The sequence below is a fragment of the Chiloscyllium plagiosum genome, unplaced genomic scaffold, assembly GCF_037043375.1.
Source record: "Chiloscyllium plagiosum isolate Xiang-an unplaced genomic scaffold, Cpla_swu_hap1 HiC_scaffold_36, whole genome shotgun sequence".
Lineage (NCBI taxonomy): Eukaryota > Metazoa > Chordata > Chondrichthyes > Orectolobiformes > Hemiscylliidae > Chiloscyllium > Chiloscyllium plagiosum.
The window spans coordinates 57,476,453-57,499,562 of NW_028270174.1; the positions used below are offsets into that span (position 1 = coordinate 57,476,453).

General features: G+C 45.7%; 1 long non-coding RNA gene across 1 annotated transcript; it reads left to right on the forward strand.

Annotated features, from left to right (window-relative positions):
• Positions 1-3,826: 3,826 nt before the first annotated feature.
• On the forward strand, positions 3,827-22,168 carry LOC148139965 (uncharacterized). Its single transcript, XR_015753267.1, has 3 exons — positions 3,827-3,880; positions 9,308-9,424; positions 19,040-22,168. It is a non-coding gene; the product is annotated as an uncharacterized LOC148139965 (long non-coding RNA).
• The last annotated feature ends 942 nt before the right edge of the window (positions 22,169-23,110 follow it).

Genomic DNA, 23,110 nt, shown 5'->3' on the forward strand with positions numbered 1-23,110 from the left:
GAGTGGTGGTTGGGTCGGTGGGGGGTGTGGATCTGACAAGGGAGTCGCGGAGGGAGTGGTCTCTACGGAAAGCTGATAGGGGAGGGGAGGGAAATATATCCTTGGTGCTGGGGTCTGTTTGGAGGTGGCGGAAGTGACGGCGGATGATGCGCTGTACATGGAGATTGGTGGGGTGGTAGGTGAGGACCAGTGGGGTTCTGTCCTGGTGGCGGTTGGAGGGGCGGGGCTCAAGGGCGGAGGAGCGGGAAGTGGAGGAGATGCGGTGGAGGGCACCGTCGACCACGTCGGGGGGGAAATTGCGGTCCTTGAAGAAGGAGGCCATCTGTGTTGTACGTATTTTGAACTGGTCCTCCTGGGAGCAGATGCGGCGGAGACGAAGGAATTGGGAGAATGGGATGGCGATTTTACAGGGGGCAGGATGGGAGGAGGTGTAGTCCAGGTAGCTGTGGGAGTCGGTTGGTTTGTAGTAGATGTCCGTGTTGATTCGGTCGCCTGAGATAGAAACAGAAAGGTCTAGGAAGGGGAGGGAGGAGTCCGAGACTGTCCAGGTGAATTTGAGGTCGGGGTGGAAGGTGTTAGTGTAGTGGATGAACTGTTCAACCTCCTCGTGGGAGCACGAGGTAGCGCCGATACAGTCATCAATGTAGCGAAGAAAAAGATGGGGGGTGGGGCCAGTGTAGTTGCGGAAGATGGATTGTTCCACATACCCTACGAAGAGGCAGGCATAGCTGGGGCCCATGCGGGTGCCCATGGCTACTCCTTTTGTTTGGAGAAAGTTGGAGAATTGGAAAGAAAAGTTGTTCAGGGTGAGGACCAGTTCGGTCAGTCGAAGGAGGGTGTCGGTGGAAGGGTACTGGGTGGTACGGCGGGAAAGGAAGAAGCGGAGTGCTTTGAGTCCTTCGTGATGGGGGATGGAGGTGTACAGGGACTGGATGTCCATGGTGAAGATGAGGCGTTGGGGACCGGGGAAGCGGAAATCCTGGAGGAGGTGCAGGGCGTGGGTGGTGTCACGAAGTTTCTTCATCCCCCCTCCCCCCACCTTGTTTCAGCCGGATCCCTCCAGCCCGGCACCGCCTTCCTGACCTGCAGTCTTCTTCTTGACCTCTCCGCCTCCATCCTACTCCGACCTATCACCCTCACCTTGACCTCTTTCCACCTATCACATTTCCAACTCCCCTCCTCCAAGTCCCTCCTCCCTACCTTTTATCTTCTCCTGCTGAACACTCTCTGCTCATTCCTGAAGAAGGGCCTGTGCCCGAAACGTCGAATCTCCTGTTCCCTGGATGCTGCCTGACCTGCTGTGCTGTTCCAGCAATAAAGTTTCAACTTTGATCTCCAGCATCTGCAGACCTCACTTTCTCCTAGGATATCTGGTTGGCATCGACAGGTTGGACCGAAGAAGTGATTGATGTCAGCGGCGGACCAATGGAAAGGCAGGGGAGGAGCTGGAGGACCTGGCGGGGCAGTTGGTCCTCCGACCAATCAGTGAATGAGGGCGGGACTAGACTATACCACGTGATCATCCTCGCGGTGGGCGCAGGTGTTCGGAGCGTGTGTGTGAGGAGGGCTGTCGGTAAGGAAAGACATAAACAGCAGGAAGCGGGAGGGAAATGGTGTTGGTATGGTCTGAGAGGTTTTACAATCATTTGGTACACATCGGAAAATACAAATTTGAAACTTACAGTCCCGTTTTTGCAGCAAACGGGAATATGCCTCGTTGAGTAATCTGCCCGAGTGAGCGCCGCCATCTTTATTCGGGGCAATGATTCACTGTACACGTGCGCGGCCGCCAGCTTTGTAGGGGGCAAAGTTCAGAGGGATGTATGTGCAGTCTTCCCTGGTAAAAAGAGTCAGAGGGCAGGATTTACACAGAGCACATTCAAACCCAGAGAAATGTAGTTTTTTCTGGATTTGTTTCGTCATTCATTTAAATGATTTGGATGTGAACAGAGGCCGTATAGTTAGTACGTTTGCAGGTGACACCAAAATTGGAGGTATTGTGGACAATGAAGAAAGTTATCTCAGAGTACAGTGGGATATTGATCAGATGGACCAATGGGCTGAGGAGTGGCAGATAGAATTTAATTTAGATAGATTAGGTTAGGATATCTGGTTGGCATAGGTTGGACCGAAGAAGTCTGTTTCTGTGCTAGACATCTTTGACTGTGGGATCATAAAAGTGAACTCTGCTCTGGTTCACCTCTGCGTTCTCTGATGTCCACTTGTTCATTATCTAGCTTCCTCAGTCTCTCATGGGTGTATTTTTGCTCTGTATAGTATTTTACTATTACTTTCACAGCTGTTTTGTAAATGAATTGAAAAATGTAGAGCTGGAAAAACACAGCAGGCCAGGCAGCATCCGAGGAGCAGGAGAATCAACTTTTCGGGCATAAGCCCTTCTTCACGAATGTAAATGAATTGTCCACTGCTGCCCGGCTCCTGACCATATGCTGTTCTATTATCAGGTTATTTTTTCCACAATACCTTTGACAGTCAAGAATTCTTTTTTCCAATAAGTGAGTGCATTTTCCTTCAATTTCTGACAGTCAAATTCTGCACAATTTTCATTCCCTGTAATTCATATTGCACTCCCTGAAACATCAACTGTGTATTTCTCCTTCCACAGAAAGCAGTGATCAATACCAAAGCCTTATTGCCTGTGGAGAGGGTGATGTTTGACTTCCTTGTACTGCGAGGAGAAAGTGAGTCTGCAGATGCTGGAGATCAAAGTTGAAACTTTATTGCTGGAACAGCACAGCAGGTCAGGCAGCATCCAGGGAACAGGAGATTCGACGTTTCGGGCACAGGCCCTTCTTCAGGAATGAGCAGAGAGTGTTCAGCAGGAGAAGATAAAAGGTAGGGAGGAGGGACTTGGAGGAGGGGAGTTGGAAATGTGATAGGTGGAAAGAGGTCAAGGTGAGGGTGATAGGTCGGAGTAGGGTGGAGGCGGAGAGGTCAAGAAGAAGACTGCAGGTCAGGAAGGCGGTGCCGGGCTGGAAGGATCCGGCTGAGACAAGGTGGGGGGAGGGGGGATGAAGAAACTGGTGAAGTCCAAGTTCATCCCCTGCGGTTGGAGGGTTCCCAGTCGGAAGATAAGACGCTCCTCCTCCGACTGTCGGGTTGTTGTGGTTTGGCGGTGGATGAGTCCAATGACCTGCATATCCTCGGTGGAGTGGGAGGGGGAGTTGAAATGCTGTGCCACAGGTTGGTTGGGTTGGTTCGTCCGGGTGGCCCAGAGGTGCTCCCTGAATCGCTCCGCAAGTAGGCGGCCTGTCTCCTACAGGCCGCCTACTTGCGGAGCGATTCAGGGAGCACCTCTGGGCCACCCGGACGAACCAACCCAACCAACCTGTGGCACAGCATTTCAACTCCCCCTCCCACTCCACCGAGGATATGCAGGTCATTGGACTCATCCACCGCCAAACCACAACAACCCGACGGTCGGAGGAGGAGCGTCTTATCTTCCGACTGGGAACCCTCCAACCGCAGGGGATGAACTTGGACTTCACCAGTTTCTTCATCCCCCCTCCCCCCACCTTGTCTCAGCCGGATCCTTCCAGCCCGGCACCGCCTTCCTGACCTGCAGTCTTCTTCTTGACCTCTCCGCCTCCACCCTACTCCGACCTATCACCCTCACCTTGACCTCTTTCCACCTATCACATTTCCAACTCCCCTCCTCCAAGTCCCTCCTCCCTACCTTTTATCTTCTCCTGCTGAACACTCTCTGCTCATTCCTGAAGAAGGGCCTGTGCCCGAAACGTCGAATCTCCTGTTCCCTGGATGCTGCCTGACCTGCTGTGCTGTTCCAGCAATAAAGTTTCAACTTCTTCCTTGTACTGCTGCAGTTTGTATGGTGAAGGTGCTCCCACAACGTGGTTGGGTAAGGGACATTACAGAGTATTCACTCAGCGATATCGAAGAGTAGAAGATATCTGTACAAATCATCATGGTTTTAATTTCACAAAAATATTATTGAGAACTTTTGACATAAGGCTACAGATGGAGAATATTGTGTCCAGTGACCAAAACCATCGCCAAATAAGCAGTTTTTCAAAAATGCCTTAAAGGAAGAAAGTAGATCTTAGAGGGTTAGAGTGGGGATTCCAGACCATGTTCCCTTGGAGTTTATAGAAACAGTCACACAGTTGAACTCAAAAATAAACACATCATTGAGAGTCTGAACTAAAATGAGTTATTGAGATATTGAAAAGGTGTGTGGTGCAGGGAGATAGGAATGCTTACAGCCAGGAATTAATTCAAAGGTGCGAAAGTAAATTGTTGTTGCTTATAAATCTTTTGATTGATCAGCAAGTTTTGGTACAAGTGAGCACTTCGGCAGTAGAGTTTTCAAAACTCTTGAGATTATCAGGAGGGTGAATGTGGGATGCTGGCCAGGAGTGGGTTTAGATAATGAAATCTAGAGTTAACAAAAGGAATGAATGAGAGTTTCAGCAAATGAGCTGAGACTGTGGTAAGGTCAGGTGATATCACTGAAGTCGAAATAGTGGTCTTGGAGGGGGTCTGGCCTGTCATCCTCCCCTCAATCAGCTGTTTGTCAGTTTGTGAATCAAGTCTGTAACAAGCTCAGGAACTGAGTGGCCCTGGCAGAACCCAAACTGGGCATCGCTGAGCAGGTGCTTGCCAGCACTGTTGATGACACCTTCCATCACTTCACTGCTGAGCGAGTGTGGACTGATAGAGGGGAATTGGTTGGGTTGGATCTGCCCTGTGTTTTTGTGTTGGAACATCCCTGAGCAATGTTCCACAAAGTCAGTAGGTGCCAGTGCTGGAGCAGTACTTGCCTTGGTGGGCAGCAGGTTCTGGAGCACAGCCAACAGTATTATTGGCAGGGCCCATACCTTTACACTGCTTATCCATTTCTTGATCTGATTTGAAATGAGTTTTCAACCAAATCAATTCATATCTGTGATGTCAGGGACCAATGGAGAAGGCTCATCCACTTGGCACTGCTGGCTGAAACTCGCTGCTGATGCTGTGCTCTTATCTGTTGCATGAATGTGAGAGACCCGTCCATCGGTAAGGGTGGGGATATCTGTGATACTTCCTCCAGTGAGTTGTTTAATTGTCCATCACTACTATTGACTAGGTGTGGCAGAACTGCAGAACTCAGATCTAATCTATTGGTTATGGGATCACTTAGTTCTATTTGGTGTTGCTTGTGCTGTTTGGCATGCAGGTTTGGTAGCTGCACCAGGTTGGCACCTCATTTTTAGGTATGCCTGGTACTGCTGGCATGCCCTCCTGCATTCACCATTGAACCAGCGTTGATTCCCCTGGCTTGATGTTAATGGTTGAGTGGGGGATATCAGGCCATGAGATTTCAGATTGGGCTGGAGTACAGTTCTGCTGCTGTTGGCCCACAGTGAGGCGGAAGTTGCAGGGTCAAGAGGGCTGATTGTGTGGTTGTATTTGCTAGTGCATTGGTAGATGTAATGTGGTCCATCCAGTTTCATTCCTTTGTTGAGACTGTGCAGTGATTAATACAATGAGTGACTTGGTGGGCCACTGTCGGGTTCCTTTCCCTCAAGGCCATTGTCAATGGCAGAAAAACATCCCCCGTGGTTCCATGGCAAACAGTAGATTCTTCATTCCAGTTATTTTTTTCTTGACTTCAGAGCCACCCTCAACCAATTTGGGATTCAAACCTGAACTTCAGTTATATATTTTAATATTCTTGATAAATGATAAATATGACAGGTTTGTTCACTTATTTTTAGAATCACTATCCCAGGTTGTGTTTATTGTTTTGGAAATAAATAAATGTCCATTATCCTGCCTCCTCCATCCTCCCCTCCAACAACAAGAGTGAGGAGCACATGGAGTTTCTCTGTGAATAACATTGAGACAATCCGATCAGCTGCCTCTGCTTCTTCGTTCCCTCTCCACTAACCCACCGAGCCAAACTGCCTCACAAGGGTGCTCCTCATTTTAGTCCTAAACTTGCATTTCCTAGAGTCTTTTGTCAAGCCTTATTAGAGGTAATCTTGAACATTTACCCTAGTGTAGCTAAATCATGGACATTCCAAATCTCTGTCTCATCCTCCTGCTTGTCACCGCCCTCCCCCCCTTGCAATTCACAGACATTGTTCCATGAACTGTCTGTCTGTCTTTTCTCGTTATATCCTTCTCTCCTATTTTGCTAAAACCTAATATTTGACCTCACCATCATTGGAAAATCCTGCTCCATCTCCACTCTCCCTTTCCTTTCTGAATTCATTGTATTTGGTGTCCCTCCAGGATCTATCCTTGGTCCGTCCTGTTTCTCACCTACATACTGCCAGGAGGTAACATCGCCCAAAAGCACTGTGTTAGGTTCCACACATACACTGACAATGTCCAGCTCTCCCTCCCCATCATCCGTCTCCATTACTCCACTATTACTCAGTTATCAAACTGCTTACCACGCTTCGATTAGCTGCAATTCACTCCAATGAAACACTGTAATTGTTAAACCCATTGCCGTCAGTTGCTATTCCAAATTCATTTCCCTTACTGCTGTGTCCCTCCCTCTCACTGGGAAGTGTCTGAGGCAGAATTACATTCTTCACAATATTGCTTTCATATCTGACCCCAAGGTGACCTTCTGATCAGACATCTACACAATCACAAACACCAGGAATTCCAATCTCTAAAACGTTGCTTGTCTCCTTCTCACCCCAGCTCCATTGCTACTGAAACCCTAACCTCTGTCGGTTTTGCCTTTAACTTGACAAATCTGAAACAGAACCCTTGATTCCGCGACTGACCCAGAATCTGGTTCAAGACTCACCCGTAATGGGACTCATCCTCTCCATATTTACCCTGTCAAACCTCGACAGAATCCTGTATGTTTCAAAGAGATCACCTCTCATTCTTCCAAAGTCCAGTGAGTAGATTCCCAACTTATTCAGCCTTTGCTTACAGGATAATCCCTTCAAAACAGGGATCATGCCAATGGATCTTCTCTGAAATGCTTCCAATAAACTGCTCTATTTCATTAACTAAAGTGACCAAATCTGTTCACGTTACTCCAGTTGTGGTCTCACTCGCCATTTGTTTAGTTGCCCTAAGGTATATACTCCAAACTCTTATATTGCAAACTCTTTGAAATAAGGGACAGCATTCCATTCCCTTTCCTGATTCCATGTTGTAACTGTCTGCTAGCTTTCTGTGTTTCCTGCTCATTTTCCCCCAGTCCCTTTGTGGTGCAGCTTTCTACATTTATTCCAAGTTATACTCTATTTGCCAACTTGTTGCCCATGTTTCCTGTGAATATCTCTCTGTAGACTGTTTATAATCCCTTTGGAACTTTGCTGTTATGCCTTTTCTAGGAGATTTCCCCCCTCATTATTCGAAACATGTACTGTGAGCACTGAGCAGTGGGAAGCATGCGCAGTTGCTATATTTCAGGGATACTCTGTTTCATGACTGGGAGGAGCTTGCTGCCCATTGGTCAGAATGGAGACATCTTGCCCATCAAGCTGCATGAGCCTTTCACACCCCATGTCTTATTGAGGAGGCACAGCAGCAGAACGGAAGGAAAGAAAGGGAAGCAAATCCTGCTCTCCATATCTCACTGAATCTTGGGACATTCTGTCCCATGTTCAGTCACATGAAGTCCAAGGTGGAAACTCATAGAAACCCACATAGATTTGCCCTTGTTGTGCCTGCTAACCTCCACCAGGGGTAATGTGTACAGTCATCCTAGGCCAGGAGGGGATTGTATGAGTTTCAAACTTGAACTGACAGTGACGGATTTTTTAAACTTGTATTAGAGGCAGATATTCAGATGGTAATCTCAGTCATTGTTACGCCAAACTCTGACAGAATTACTCCGTTCATCAGGACCTGGATATTCATATTGTGTGAGAGTATTGTGTTCCAGATCAATACCATTTGCTGAATAAAAGTTCTCCTTTGAATCAAACCATCCTCTTAATAGATCTTCCCAAATCTTCAACATGTGTCCTGTAATCCTTGTATAATGAACTGATGGGTGTAAGGTTTAGTATTATAACGTAACTTTTGAAAACCGCTTTGTCACAGCTCCCCAAATTTCCTTTGCTACAAGGAGAACAATCTCAGTTTTTCCAAACTGCTGATTCCCCAATGTCTGTTTGCTCTCTATAAGGTACACATCAGGGTTGTGGTGGAACATTCTCCACTTGCCTGCATCAGTGCACCCCGCCCCCAACAATATTAAAGAAAGTGAGCATCCTCCAGGATAAAGCACTGTACCTGAGTGGTTTCCCATCCACCACCTTCAGTATTCCCTCTCCCCACCCCGAGGCACAGTGGCATCACTGTGAAAGATCAAGTCAGCATTGTCCTACCCGACCATATGACTGCTCTCTCATTAGAGAGAGATATCTGGTAGTGGTTAACCCGAATATTACCACAGCGCAGGCAAGGGGAGAGGTTGAAAAGGAGAGTCCAGTAATTGTGGATGGTTTTCTTGATGTGTATTAGCAACACACATGTCACATGAGTAATTAATGTTAAAAATGCCCCACAAATTCTGCAACTAAAATCCGCCATTCCTTGAACCATCCTGGTTAATCTCCTGTGTCCCCTCTCAGGGACACTGCCATTCTTCACAATGTGGTCACGATCTATGGTTCGCACAGACCCAGCTGCTCTGAACCCTGTGGGTGATAGCATTATGCAACAGTTGCACTAAACCTCACTGTCTGGAAGAGAGTGAGAGACAGAAATCCCGATGGCATTTAAAATCTATTTAGGAACACACTTGCAAGGCCAAGGCTGACAGGTCTATGGGCTCTGTGCTGGAAAATGAGATTAAAATAGTTAGCTGGGAGATTTCTTTACAGCATAAACCCAATGGACCACAAAACCATTTTCTGTCATGTAGACCACAGACGCGTAATATAGGAATATTTCAAGTCACAATAGAAACCAGGTCAGAGAAGGTGATATTAGAATAGATGATACGTGATTGATTAATGTTTTTTGGAGGAAGATGTGACAGAGGTTAAGCGGGACATTGTGGAGCTCTGGATTCCGGAATCTGAAATAAAAATGGGTTATCCTGAAGGCTGGAATTAAAGAAAGGCACATCACAGAGATTTGTGAGGGTGGACATGATTAAAGATAGGGTACTGAGACTGGAGGACATTAGAGATTGGTGGACGTTGCAGAGATTGAGATGTTTTTGATGCAGAGATAGTGATAGTTCTGAGGCTAGAGAGGAATTATAGAGATAAGGATGAGTTGTTAGCTTTCCCAACACTACCTCTTTACTGATAAATGATTGTTTCTCTGTCCTCATCTGCCATTGCCTCCATAGGCCTGCGACAATGAGAGTACACAGACAGTATGTTCCTGTTAAGGCCAAGGCTGGGAGGCGTCGAGAATGCTGTGAAATTGAGGCTCTGGTCAAGAAAATGAAGGAAGGATATGGCAGGTACAGACCACTGTGTTTTTGTGAATCCCTAGAGGACAATAAGGGCAGTAGGAGTATACTCGCGGGAAAGCAGGAGGCAAAAAAGGGGACATGAGATAGCTTTGGGAAATAGGTTTAAGGAGAATCCAAAGAGATTCTACAAATACACTGAAGACAAAAGAATAACTAGGCAGAGAATAGCAACCCTCCAAGATCAACAAGACTGTCTATGGAACAGCAGGAGGTGAGGGAGATTCTGTAAGTATTTCATGTCAGTTTTTACTGAAAGGGGATATGGAAGTTAGAGAAGTTGGAGAAATAAATAGTGATAATTTGGCAAGTGTAAATATTACAGAGGAGGAGGTACTGGATGTGTTAAAATGCATAAAGGTGGATAAATCCCTGGAATCTGATCAGGTGTATCCCAGAACTTTGTGGGTAATTAGGGAAGCTTTTGCTGGGCCCCTCACTGCGATATTTGTATCATCGATCGCCACAGGTGAGGTGCTGGAAGACTGGTGCCATTATTTGAGAAAGGTGGTAAGGAAAAGCCAGGGAACTATAGACCGGTGAGCCTGAAGTCAGTGGCAGAGAAGTTGTTGGAAGGGATTCTCAGGAACAGGATTTACATGTCATTGGAAAAGCAAGAAATGATTAGGGAGAGTCAGCATGGCTTTGTGCATTGAAATCATTAACTTGGACTTGAGAAAGACACAAGGTTTCACATAACACACTGGTTAGCAGGTTAGCAGCCATAGAATTCTAGCGGAACTAGCTGTTTGGATACGGAATTTGCTGGAAGGTCAAAGAGTCATAGATGGACAGCACAGAAACAGAGACCTGTCGGTCCAACCAGTACATGCTGATCAGATATCTCAATGCAATCTAGTCCCACCTGTCAGCACCCAGCCCATATCCTTCCTATTCATGTACACATGAAGATGCCTTTTAAATGTTGCAATCGTAATGGCCTCCACCACTTCCTCTGGCAGCTCATTCCATACACGTACCACCCTCTGTATGAAAACTTTGCCTCTCACGTTTCTTTAAAGTCTTTCCCCTCATACCGTAAACCTATGCCCTCTAGTGCTGGGATCCTCCATGCCAGGGAAAAGACTTTGTCTATTTATCCTATCCATACACCTCATGTTTTTATATACATAGATAAGATCACCTCTCAGCCTCCGACGCTGCAGGGAAAACAGCCCCAGTCTATTCAACCTCTATTCAACCCCCAGCCTAGCTCAAATCCTCCAACCCTGGCAACGTTCTTGTAAATCTTTTCTGAACCCTTTCAAGTTTCACAACATCCTTCCAATAGGAGGGAGACCAGATTTGTACGCAGCGTTCCAAAAGTGGCCTACCCAATGTCCTATACAGTTGCAACATGATCTCATAACTCCTGTACTCAATACTTTGTCCGATAAAGGAAAGCATACCAAATGCCGCCTTCACTATCCTATCTACCTGCACTCCAAGGTCTCGTTGTTCAGTATCACTCCTCAGGACCTTACCATTAAGTGTATAAGTCCTGCTAAGATTTGCTTTCCCAAAATGCCACTCCTCAGCCCATTCACCCATCTGATCAAGATCCCATTTTACTCTGAGGTAATCATTTTCACTGTCCACTACATCTCCAGTTTTGGTGTCATCTCACTAACTATACCTCCTATGTTCACATCCAAGTCATGATATAAATGAAAGGTCGTGGATCCAGCAGTGATCATTGTAACACTCCACTAGTCACACGCCTCCAGTCTGAAAAGCAACCCTCCATCACCACCCTCTGTCTTCTGCCTTTGAGCCAGTTCTGTACCCAAATGGTTAGTTCTCCCTGTATGCCATGAGCTCTAACCCTGCTGAGCAGTCAGTGTCATAGTGAAGGGTGCTTTTTGGACTGGAAGCCTGTGATGAGCAATGTGCTGTTAGGCTGGGTGCTGTGTCCACTGCTTTTTGCCATTTATGTAAATGATTTCTATGTGAATATAGGAGCTATGATGAGTAGGTTTACAATAGAGACCAAAATTGGAGGTGCAATGGACAGCAAAGTTACCTGAGAGTACAATGAGACTCCGATCAAATGAGCTGAGGAGTGGCAGATGAAGTTTAATTTAGATATATGTGAGGTTCTGCATTTTGGAAAAGCAAATTAGGGTGGGACTTATGCACTTAATGGGAATGTCCTGGGGAGTGTTGTTGAACAAAGACACCTTGGAGTGCAGTTTCATAGTTCCTTGAAAGTGGAATCGTAGATAGGCAGGGTAGTGGATAAAGTGTTTGGTGTACTTGCCTTTATTGGTCTGTGCATTGAGTACAGGAGTTGTGACGATATTTTGCGGCTGTACAGGACATTCATTCAGCCACTTCTGGAATTCTGCTTTCAGTCCTGATCTCCCTGCTATTGGAATGATATTGTGAATCTTGAAAGGATTCAGAAAAGATGCTAAGATGTTGCCAGGGTTGAGGATTGAGCTATAGGGAGAGGCTGAATAGACTGAGGCTGTTTTCACTGGAGAATCGGATGCTGAGAGGTGACCATAGAGGTTGATAAAATCGTTAGGGGCATGGATAGGATAAACAGCCAGGGTCTTATTCCTATTTCGGTGAGTCCAAAACTAGAAAACACAGGTGTGAGGGAAAAGATTGAAAAGGATTATTAGGTGCAAAGTTTCAAGCTGAACGTGGTATGTGTATGGAATGAGCTGCCAGAGAAAGTGTGGAGGCTGGTACAGTTACAACATTTAAAAGGCATCTCATTGGATATGTGATTGGAAAAGTTTTAGAAGGCTATGGGCCAAGTGCTGGCATATGGGACGAGATTAATTTAGCATATCTGGTCGGCATGGACAAGTTGGACTGAAAGGTCTGTTTCTGTGCTGTACTTCTCTATGACTTTAATAAATTAAAATTAACGTAGGTTTCTCTTTTATGGAGAGTTAGCAGAAGGTCAGACAATTCTCCTTGGAGCTGAGAAGGTTAAGCAATGATTTCGACCAGTAGTTGATTTGTTTCCAGGGTATTTCATTTACAGAGAGACAGAGTGAGAAATTTTTAACATCACAATTTTTAGTAAATATTTGGCAAATAACGCAGAGGAAAAATGTGAAGATTATTTTACTCACTAAGTTCTAAGCATCTGGAACAGTTTGAAAGACAGCTGGATGCAGATTCAGTAGTTATTGTCAAAACAAATTTGAAATTTAACTTTTTTTAAGTAAGGATTTGGGCGGCTATGTACAAATGGGAGGTGAGTTGGGATAGACTGGTACCATCTCCAGAGGGAGAGAGTACAGCCCCAATGGGCTGAATAACCCCCAGCCCCTGTGCTCTGTGATACTGACCAATTCACTGTGAATGATGAAGCTCATCACAGGGCAGAGCCGTAGAGATGTACAGCATGAAAATAATCCCTTTGGTTAAACTGGTCCATGCTGACCAGATATCCCAACCTAATCTAGACCCATTTGCCAACACTTGGCACATATCACTCTACACCCTTCCTATTCATATATCCATCCAGATGCCAAATGGTATAATTGTACCAACATCCTTCACTTCCTAACAGAAGATTCCATACACGCACCAACCTCAGTGGGAAAAGAAATGCCCCTCAAATCCATTTTAAATTCTTCCCCTCTCATCTTAAATCTATGCCCTCTCATTCTGGACTCCCCCACCCCAGGGAAACGACCTTGTCTATTTATCCTACCCATGCCCCACATGATTTTATAAACCTCTGAGGTCACCCCTCAGCCTTTGATGCACCTGGGAGGATCCCACCACTCAGGTCACAATGGGGCCTGGCTGATTGACACAGCTTCGGACCAATAGGAGAGTTGGCGTGGTCCTCCAGCCAATGGGAGTGAATGAGGGGTGGGTCCAGCAGGCCAACACATGACCATCAGCTTTGCAGGCGCAGTGTCACTGTGAGGGGGGACTGAATGTGAAGGAGTGGGAGAGACAGCAGATACTGGGAGAGAGATGGAGTTAGTGTGGACTGGGAAGGTTGATAAACACTTTCAGTCTGCTAGACCTGAATTAGATACTCTGAGTAAATTAGAACCAAAAGAACTGCGGATGCTGTAAATCACACAACAACCAGAAGGTACTAGAAAAGCTCAGCTGATCTGGCAGCATCTGTGAAGAGAAATCGGTTCGCATTTTCGATCCAGCGACGCTTCCTCAGGAACTGATGTTACTGAGAAAGAAATGTCGGTTTTTATGCAGAAGGTAGGGGTTAAGGAGTAAATGATAGATGGTGATAGAGTCCAAAGAGAGAGATAAGATCAGTTGGACAAAGGAGTGGATAACGATCTGACTGGTGGAGGGTGAATAGCTGTTTATAGGGACTGTTAGTGGCTAACGATAGGTAATGTGTAATGGAAGGCTATGTAATAACAAGGCCTGGTATGTGGGGTAGGAGGCAAAGACACTAGGACGTGAGAGAATTCAGGACCTAAAGTTATTGAATTTGATGTTGAAGCCAGAAGGTTGCAGGGTCCCCGAGTGGGAGATGAGGTGTTGTTCTTCCAGCTTGTGTTAAAGTGTGGCGCAGGAAAAGCACAACAGGTCAGGCAGCATCCAAGGAGCAGGGCAATTGACGTATTGGGCATGTTAGCACTTCATCATAAATGTGGGTGGTGGAATACGGCTGAGAGATAAATAGGGAGGGGTGTTTGGGGTTGGAGGAAGGGAGCTAGGGAGGCAATAGGTGGTTGTGGATGGAGGGTAGTGGTGAGAGAGTGGAATGGACAATTGGAAAGGAAGTGGACAGATGGGACTGTTTAAGAGGGTTGTGCCAAGTTGGAGGGTTGAATCTGAGATAAGTTGGGGGAGGGGAGATGAGGAAACCTTGATGCCGTGTGGTTGAAAGTTCCCAAGGTGTTCTTCCTCCAGGTGTCAGGTGGCTCGGATTTGGGGGTGGAGGACTTGCATGTCTTTGGCAGCGGGGGGGTGGGGGGTAGCTGAAGTGGTCAGCCACAGGGCGGTGGGGTTCGTTGGTGCATGTGTCCCAGAAATGTTCCCTGAAATATTTCACAATTTGGCGTCCTGAAAGCAAAGGACACAATAGGTGAGGTGTTTGGGTGGGCAGGGAAATCTATGCTGGATGTGGGAGGATCCTGTGGTACCTTGGATGGAGGTGAGGGGAAGGTGTGGGCACAGGTTTTCAACCTCTTGCAGTGGCAAGCGAAGGTACCTGGAGTGGAGGATGGGTTGGTGGGGACTGTGGATCGAACGTGGAAGTCACAGAGGGTATGGTCTCTGTGGAATGCTGAAAGGGGTGGGGAGGGAATAGCAGAGGTGTGATCATCTAAACACTTCTTCAAGGCTACAATGTTTCCTGCATCTGTCACCATTTCAGATGCTGCCAGGCCTGCTGAGGAGCTCCAGCACTTTCTGTTTTCTTTGTTGTAGAGTACTGAAAGGGGGGATTTGTAGTTGAGAAATTCAAATTGAACCTCATGTTACTGGATCCGTGCCTATCTCAATATCATTGCACACCTTTCCATCCAGATGAAAAGGCCATTCTGTCCGTGGACGAATATTTCAAATGTCAGTGTGTCTGGAAAAATGTACTGAGACAGCGAAGTCCATGTTAGCGTGGGGACTGTGGGGAGAGATTTCATTGGTTTTTGAAAGTCTAAAAAATCATGGCACATTTCCCAGGAACAGTTAAGCCCCAGATTGGTTTTGTATGAGGCAATTTACCATGAAACCAGAAAGACAAAAGGATTAATGCATCGTGGAAAAAGCTATGAAAATGGGATTGTTGTAATGGAGTGAATTATCGATCATGGATTGTAATCCATTGGCGTTGTCACGTCGGTTCCAGTGCCGTGGGGAAACACTGGAAATGTGATGAGTGCAGTGTAGGTTTGAGTTATTAAACTGGAAAGGTGCAGAAGAAATTTACAAGGATAATGCCAGGTCTCAGGGGTCTGAGTTACAGGGAGAGGTTGGACAAGCGAGGACCTTTTTGTTTAGAGCAAAGGAAACCGAGGGGGAATATTTTACAGAGGCATGGGTAAGGTGAATGCACTCAGTCTTTTTCTAAGGGAACTAAGGACTGGAGGGCATCAGTTTATGATTAGAGGAGAAAGAATAAAAGGGAAGCTGAGGGGCAACTGTTTTACACAGAGGGTGGTATGTGTATGGAATGAGCTGCCAGTGAAAGTGGTTGAGGTGCGTACATTAACAACATGTAAAAGGCATTTGGACAAATACATGGATAGCAAAGGGTCAGAAGCAGATGGACCAAGTGCAGGGAAATGGGGTTAGTGTGGATGGGCATTCTGATCAGCATGGGCCAGTTTGGGCCAAAGCGCCTGTCTCTGCTGTAGGATTCGACAACTCTAAGTATATTTGCGATTTCTCCCACTAAGTCTGTTGGTATCCTGGGACGTATTCCATCAGGGCAATGAGACTTGTGTACGTTTAGTTCCATTAACTTGCCCAGCTCTAACACTTTCGTGATAATGATTGTTTCTTGGTCCTCACCTTCCTCAGTTTCCTTATCAATTACTGGCATGTTCTTCGTATCCTCCACTGTGAAGACTGACTGCTGTGTAATCATATTCTTCAACCCTGCTGGAAAGGCATAACTAGGCACAGAACTCTGAGAGGTCTTCTTTGAGTCTTTATTGTTGAGACATGGCAGTTACCTGGATAGTGTACATGCAAAACGCCTTCAGGCAGCATCGGGTAACTCCCTGCCTGTCTGGTGTATGCTCCCATTCTTCTACCTTTTGTGCTTTGTGACTTTGAATACAGACTGTCTCTCAGTATTATCTCCATGGCAACGGCAGTTCAAAAGTCTAGTTCAGTTCAGCACTTTGTGGTTAAACCACACACTCCTCCCCCCACGCCCCCGTGGCTCCCTCAAGTATCTGACAGACTCTTCAGTTTCAGGGGGGCTTTCTATCGGGATTCTGATGTGGAGGAGCCGGGATTGGGGTGGGGTGGACAAAATTAAAAACAACACATCACCAGGTTATAGTCCAACAGATTTATTTGGCAATACAAGCTTTTGGGGTGTGCTGTGATTTTTAACTTGATCAGGATTGTCCCTATGGTAACAGTTAAGTGCTTCAACAATTACAGAGGCCATATGTTCCCCAAACAATAGGTTTCCCTCTAGCAGGGTAAACTGCTATTCTGTTCCTGGGGATAGCTACTCATCACGTTTTATCCCCAATTCCATCATGCTTTCTGTTGATCTTTGAAGTTTTTCCAATCTCCGAATTTCTCCTTGGTCTTTGCCAATTTGTATGCCTTCTATTTCAATTTGATAGACTACTTTATTTCCTTAGCCACCCATGGCATTTTGCTCCTTTTCCTACAGTCCTTCCTTTTCACTGATGTATACTTTTGCTGAGAAATTTGAAAAATTGCTTTGATATTTCTCCACTGTCTGTCAACTGTCCCACAGTAAAGTCTTTGCTTCCAGTCTGTATTAGCCAACTCCTGCCTCATCCTATTGTAGTCTCCTTTGTTTAAGCACAGTATGTTGGGATTGGATTTAATCTTCCCGCTTTCCATCTGTGTTCTAAATTCAACCAGACTTATCACAAGTCTTTTTATCAGATTGGATGGGAGGCAATGTTTCCTGGGTGTTTTGGGCTTCATTGTCAGAGATCTTGGCTTTGTAATAAAATTTAGATTAGATTAGATTATTTACAGTGTGGAAACAGGCCCTTCGGCCCGACAAGTCCACACTGGCCCGCCGAAGCGTAACCTACCCATTCCCATACATTTACCCCTTTACCTAACAATACGGGCAATTTAGCATGGCCAATTCACCTGACGTGCACATCTTTGGACTGTGGGAGGAAACCGGAGCAAACCCACGCAGACACAGGGAGAACGTGCAAACTCCAGTCAGTCGCCTGAGTCGGGAATTGAACCCGGGTCTCTGGCGCTGTGAGGCAGCAGTGCTAACCACTGTGCCACCCACATCTATAAGATAGATATTCACAACAGAGTATTCTGGACACTGTGAATGTCCTACACATTCTAAAACCATAAATCACTGTCTCCCCTCAGTTTAAAAAAGCAAAATCATTATCTCCTGCACGCTTCCTCACTATCTAAGTTTGGGACGCTAATCCACCTGACTGTCCTGCATTTTCCAGAAATCTCCTTTGGTGAAGTTGGTGATTTTTGGATTCAGCTTTCCAGTTATTACCGTAAGAAGATAAGCACTGGGCGCAGGAGAGGCAATGCAGCCCTTCGAACCAGCTCCATCATTTAATACCATGATGACTCAGCTCACCTCGGTCTCAGCTGGATTTTCCCACCTGCTGTCTCTCACCCTTCAACTCATTGCAAATTAAACATCTGTATCTCTTCATTAAATTTGCTCATTGTCCTGGCATCCACTGCATTTTGAGTAGGAAATTCCACAGATTCAGAACACATTGAGATAGATACATTCTTCTTCATGAGAATAGAATAAAGTCTCTCTAGTGCAAAAACAGGGTATTCATCCATCGATTCCGCACCAACCCTAAAATGAGCATCCCATTCAGACCCTCCCATTCCCTGTAACCCTGCGTTTCCTGTTGCCAATTACCTAACTGGCTCATGCATGAACCCTGTGGGCAATTTGGCATAACCAAGCCACCTAACCTGCACATCTTTGGACTGTGGGAGGAAACTGGAGCACCGAACAAAATCATGCAGACATGGGGAGAATGTGTAAACTCCACACAGTTGCCTAACGCTGGAATCAAACCCGGGTCCCTAACGCTGTGAGGCAGCAGTGCTAGCCACTGAGCAACCTCTGCTTAAAATCTGCTGACCATTATTAACCTCCCCACCCTGAAATTGGCTGAATGTATATTCCTTACGTCAGAAATCGGGGTGTCTAAGCGGATGTCTCAGTAAATCCCAGTGACAGCCCACATGTCCTGTGTGTCTGAATAGATATCCTATACACAATACCCTCCAGCCCACACTTTCTTTCATTTTCCAGGGACAGGTCTCCAGGGGCTTCATGGGGACTACAACTCCCACAATCCCTGAGGCAGGAACCACACGTGTGTGGGGAAACCCAGCACTGTACATGTACAGAATGTGGGAGGGTTTTGGAGCATGTTCTTTGGGGTAACTAGCGGAAAGCATTTCACACTGTGATTGGCTGGAGAAGGGACGCATCTGCTTGTAGTATTGATCTGTTGGGGGGGTCAAAGTGTCACTATGCCCAGATGGGACCAAGTTCCATTCGCAACTTGTCATAACACTGGGAATTGACTAATGGGAAACAAGGAAGGATCTGACCCATTCTCCAGACTGAAGGTTCCTCTTCTGTCCAGGATCTGCCACCTCCCTGTCTGTTTCCTTTTGTTTCATTCTGCTGTTACATTATTGACTTGCAGCAACTGAAGGGAAAGGAAGTGAACCCAGAAAGGGTGCAGAGTCTAACCAGGGACGGGAAGTAGTGGCATGGATCTTTATATCAGTAACTCCATGAGAATGTGGAGGGTGTACATTAGGGGGTAGCAGAGTCAGAATGGTGGGAGAGTGTAGGTGGGCTGGAGGGTTACAGTTTTGGGGGAAGAAAGGGGAAAAAGATATTCCAGAGAAACGAGAATTGTCTGTTCTGAATTTCTAAGCTGTACATATTCCTTTATACAGGGTGCCAGATGGTGAAGATTTGCAGACTGACATCTCAAAATCATGTGCGGATCGTGATAAAGTTAACCAGCATTTGAAGAACTGAAGATGGAGAATCACTCGGCCAAAATCCTGCAACACTCTCCCTCCCAGCATTGTCAGTCTACCTGCACCAAATGGACTGTGAATGGTACAAGACAGCAGCTCACTACCATCTTCTCAAGGGTAACGAGAGATGGGGAATAAATGCTGGCTGAGCCAGTGATGCCCATATCCTGGAAACGGTTTCGATCTCGAGTTGCTGGAATCCAATTGATGTTACTGCAGGATGAAGAGGGACGCTGAGTGCATCCTCCAGGAGGCAGCACCATCACATTACCCCTGCCTACACCCACACAGTAACACAACAACGCCACTGGAACAAAAGGCAGTGAAACCAAAGCAGGACTTTGATATCGTACTTTGAGGTAAAGTCATGAAAGGGGATTGGAACACAGCAGGAACAGGAGACTGAGCTGGATGGTCAGCTGTTTCCCATTGAATGGGGGAGCAGGATTGAAAGGCCGAATGGTCTCCTCCTCCTGCTATCTCCCAGGTATGTATATAGCCATAGAGCCCGGGTAGGAAGAAGTGGGCAGGGATTCTCCAGGAGATTGCACCTCTACATCAGTTTTCAGTGAGGGATGGTTTGATGGATTTTATTTAACATTTGTCTTTAACACAAGGTTTGTGAATTTGGTTTTAAAGTATTGTAGCTATTTATTCCACAATAAATAAAACTAAAAGAAAAGAAATGAAACTATCTGAATATAACAGTTTTTTAAAAATTCAAACGCCCTGTAAAACAAAATCCTGTCTATTCCCGGACACCATCACTTTCCAGTTACTCAAACTCCAGGGAAATATTCCCTCCCTGTCTGAACCTTTGTTTTGGTTTAACTGCTTTTCAGTTCTCCTTCTGTGACCTGTGAAGTGTACTTTTTCCCCCCATTTCTCCTACCCAGAAGTGTTATCTCAAACAGCTGAGCAACCTTCCCACGTTCATCATTACGCCATTTTGGGTTTTGTTAATATATAATCACTAGCAGTAAACCACCCGTGTAACCAATTGAATATTTACAAACAAAGTCCATTACGGGCAAAGCAAACCATTACAAATGACAGAGTGGGAAGGGACCAAATCAAAGTAGAGTTAGGGGTGAGGGGGCAGCAGTGGAGATAAAGCACTCTATCCCCTGCGATGCCCACCTCTATCTAAAGACAGCGAGAGCATTGATACATACCACATACTCCTTCTCCAAGGACACCCTGCTTTATCCTCAATCATAGAATAGAATCCCAACAGTGTGGAAGGAGAGCATTGGCCCATGAAACCCCACCAACCATCCAAAGAGCATCCCATCTGGAGCACTCCATCCCTGTAACACTGCATTTCCCATGGCGGATCCACCGAATCTGCACAATCCTGGACACTGTGGACAATTTCGCACAAATGACCCACCTAACCCACAAATATTTGAACTGTGGGAGGAAACCAGAGCACTTGGAGGGGGCCCACACAATCATAGGGGAATGTGCAAACTCCACACTGACTGTTGACCAAGGCTGGACTCCAATTTGAATCAAAACAGGTGATCCCTGTGCATTGTCACATTGCTGTTTATTGGAGACTTATTGCCCAGAGAGCCATCCTGAGATTCAGAAAGAGACAATATAAATTCAGTCAACTCCTGCCAAGTGAATGTGATTAACAACATCATCAATACTCCAACAGTGCCATCAGACCTCGTACCTACTCTATCATTTACGATTTTTAACCCATGGGAAGTTTGTTACCAGCTTCGTTGACAGCCATAATGCTCTGACCACTTTGAGCCAGTGCAAGTCAGTTCTAATAGTTATCAATAGATTGAATTTAAACAGGATGCCCCACAACAGGAAGTGCTCTGACACTCAATGCCCGTAAGTCAAGGTCATTTTCCTAAAATCACTCACCTCTGGCAATACCATTGAAGATATTTTATACAGTAAGCTTTCAGTCTCAATTGTCAGCTCCAGTCCATGAAGCAGCCAGTAACATGCACCAGTGAATTGAATACTAACAGCAGCATTGTCCTGGCAGGAAAGATTGAGGAGCTTGAAGCTGTCTTCTCTGGAGTATCTAAACATGAAACACTTCAAATGAACAAAAATCTTCAAGAGCTCGAGAGGATAGATACAGGAAGGATGTGCTCCTAGGCTGGTGTGCCTGGAATAAAAGAAGCACTAACTACGGTATCTTTACCCAGCATTCCCTTTAGCTGCATAAATGTTTAAGGTTTATTTGCTGCTCTAATTCCACTCTCTTGATCATTCCCATTTTTAACTGCTGTAAAGTTGATGACTATGCAAATGTATAAAATTTAATTTAATCCATCCCAAAACCTCTCTGTACCTGTGTCTCACTTGTGTTCACTGAGACACTCATTCAATCTGACCTCTTTACAAACCCTGCCCTGATATTTCCTTAGATGGCTCAGAATGAAATATTCACTGAATTGTTACTGTCCAAAAAGAGGCTGATTGGCTCATCAGCTCTCCAAAGGATCACCTCACCGAATGCCAATCTTCTCCCTTTACCCCATAAACCTTCCCAGTCGTCCTCTTCCAATAACACCGGCGAGTTCACAACGATCCACAGAGATTGGATTTGTTTTGTTTGTTCATGGGATCATGGCATCACTTGCTGGGGCAGCATTTGTCATCCATTCTAACTGCCCAAGAGATCGTTCAGAGTCAACCACGTGATTCAGGGTCTGGATTCACACGGAAGCTGGACCAGGTTAGAATTAACACAGTTTCCCAGACCCAATGACATGAAGAGTTGATTTCTGGCCTATTATCTTATTTCTGAAATGATGATGAATAATCTTTGCAGTAGTTGAATAATAATAATAATATTGTACAATAATAGTTGAATTAAAAGTGAAAGACAAAAGTGTGTTTTATTCTCATTGAGCACGTCCTCCTATTTTCTCAATTATTGACCGTCTCATTCCCCTCGCACCAGAACCTGTTCCAGAGAGTGTTACAGAAAAGGCAGAATGGTCAGCTGCAGCTGGTCACCTGACCGGTCACTGGACCCAAAGGTTCACTCTCCACTGATGCTGCCAGATCTGCTGAATTTTTCCAGCAATTTCTGTTTTTGTTCCTGATTTCCCATATTTTCAGATGTTTAAGTTTTTGAATATTGATCTTGTCTGTTGCAGAGGAGTTTATTGATGAGTTTGGAGAGTTTTGAAAATTGCAAGTTAGGCCACAAATCAGCCACGATCTATTGAATGGCAGAGCAGGGTTGAAGGGCTGAATGGTCTCCTCCTGTTGCAATGAAAGTTGTCCATCTGCAGCTTGTGGTAACATTTCCCCTCACTGTTCACTTCACATCCATGTCTAACACACTGTTACTGACTGAACAAACCTCCTGTGTTTGAACTAAACCTGCTCATGTTCAGTGGCTCCCTCTCCTGCCACCCGGGTTTAACTCTCATAATGGAATGCTGTCTCGTGTTACTGCGGGAATGCCCACAAGAACTAATCCTGGAGTCTATATCCCCTGGGATTCAAAATCCCCATTTATTTCCTTCTTCCTCTTTCATTCTGGCTATTGACCTCTCGGTTTCAATCCAATCTCCTGTCAGGCACTTCAACATGCCCATGTGGGTGGACTAGAGGCAGCTGGGATTTCATGAAGGGCAGTGGGGATTAGGCGGAAGCATGAGGAGCGGTGACAGCAAAGACAGTTCTCATTGTAACAGCAGAGTTTCTCCATGACCCAGTGATTGGTGAGGCACCTAAGTTTGTGGGAGGAGGCAGCTTCAATCAGGGGTTTGGGAAAACACTCAGACATTGACCTGTCCATCTGATTGTTAACAGAGAGACAGAAATAAATATGCACATTTAGATAGCACCTTTGATGTCCTGGGGCAATGAAACACACTTCCAACCCAATTATTTCAACCTGAACTCTCTAAAAACCCGACATAAAGCTTCCTGCTTGTACCAGGTTGTGTCTCAGCTTCCTCTTGAGAAAAGAGGTTTAAGCTGTTTAGCCAT